Here is a 1,870-nt window from a genome sequence, read left to right on the forward strand (position 1 = left end):
CGGTGGGGTGGGGAAGAAGAACGAACAGGGGAGGAGGGTAGAGAAAACAGTGCAACAATGAATGGATGAGAACCCAAAATCTCTGTAAATTTTCATTAAAACTAATAAAATTTAATATAATTTAAAAAATGTATTGTCCAAAGTCATGCTATTACTTTCTGGAAGAAGCTCTGTTTTGCCTCGACTCCTCTTTATACTGTATTTGTGGATTTCATAATCAGGTTTCAAAGCAAATATCTGCCACTAGTGTATTTAAGAAGCTGGAGTGGTCTTTGGTCGAGGCAGCGAAAGTGAGATGACGAAGGGAACGTCATTGTTTGGAAATCGTCGCAATAAGATGCACACGCTATGCCGCCGCTGTGGCTCCAAGGCCTACCACCTCCAGAAGTACACTTGTGGCAAGTGTGGCTACTCCGCCAAGCGCAAAAGAAAGTATAACTGGAGTGCCAAGGCTAAAAGGCGAAATACCACCGGTACTGGTCGCATGAGGCACCTAAAGATCGTTTACCGCAGATTTAGGCATGGACTCCGTGAAGGAACAACACCGAAACCCAAACGGGCAGCTGTTGCAGCATCCAGTTCATCTTAAGAATTCCACTGTTTAGTTATGCAATAAATGTTCTGGTATTATTAAAAAAAAAAAAGGAAGCAGGAGTGGCATCCACCTCCTAAATAACATGCCTCCAGAAACTCTATGAACTTTGCTAAATGTTGATAGCTGTGGAGGGGCTTTAGGCCTTTTTTTCATTGGGTCGCTGTGAGTCGTGCTCAACTAGAAGGCAATCATCAACAACAACTACAATGTATTTAACACATTGCTGCACACTTTTACATTGATGACCGTGCTTAGAAACACTTTTTTTTTAACCTTCATTTGTGGCAACATGTTAAGAAAGCTTATTATTGGTAGAACAAAAGAGTAAAATTGAATCAACAGAATGCAGAAGTAGCGAGATGGAAGACAAATCCTTCTGTACAAATCAATAAAGGGATAATCAGAAAAAAAGACGGAAAGAAAACATGAGAATTATGTGTGAGACCACCAAGAGAAAAACCCTAACAGTGCTGCAATCTCAAAGGCATGTAGTTCGAATCCACCAAATATTTTGCTGGAGAAAGAGGAGCAATCTCCTCCTGTGCCAGCTGGATTCAATTTGATGGCATACAACAAAGAAAAATAAGAAAATAAATTAAAATAGAGGAAAACCTTACATGTGATTAGAATTCCAGTGTATCTTCCCAAATAGTATGGAAAATGAGAATATATGCATTCAAAAAGTTCAGTGAACTCCAAACAAGATAGATCCCCAAAGGAAAAACACCAAGAAGTATCATAATAAAATTTTCTAAAGACCAAAGAGAAAGAAATAATACTGAAAATTGCTCAGGTAAAACCTCCAAAGGAAAATCTTTATGGGCTTAAGCACAGTGAGATGGTGAGGATGGTGCAAGGCAGGGTTTTGTCATATTGGACATAGGGTCCCTATGAATCAAAGCCTATTCAATGATATCTAACAGGTTTATGATACTATTTTTGTGTGTCACCAAGTTGAGTCTAATCATTGAGATTCTTATATTATAGCTGAATTATTCCATAGACTTTTCCAGACTATGAATCTTTTCTACCATGTAGTGCTTGTTGGTTGGTTCAAATCTCTGACTTTATGGTTACCAGTAGAGCATTTAACCACTGCATTACCAAAGCTCCTTAAATGAGGGATAAATTTCAAATTGCTAATTTCACCTTGTTTACACAAGTATCAGAAAGCATAATTACTATTGTTCTCCCCCCCACCCAAGAAAATAGAGTTCATTAGAGAGAAAGGAAAAGCTAGTGTGAGAGAATCAGAGCTTGCCAAACAAGTACTTT

The 1,870-nt window shown here is 38.4% G+C and overlaps 1 pseudogene; it reads left to right on the forward strand.

Moving 5' to 3' along the window:
- Positions 1–295: 295 nt before the first annotated feature.
- Positions 296–589, forward strand: LOC102871077 (annotated as a pseudogene).
- The last annotated feature ends 1,281 nt before the right edge of the window (positions 590–1,870 follow it).

The sequence above is a fragment of the Elephantulus edwardii genome, unplaced genomic scaffold (genome assembly GCF_000299155.1).
Source record: "Elephantulus edwardii isolate Elephantulus edwardi_28Jun2011 unplaced genomic scaffold, EleEdw1.0 scaffold00059, whole genome shotgun sequence".
Taxonomy (NCBI): domain Eukaryota; kingdom Metazoa; phylum Chordata; class Mammalia; order Macroscelidea; family Macroscelididae; genus Elephantulus; species Elephantulus edwardii.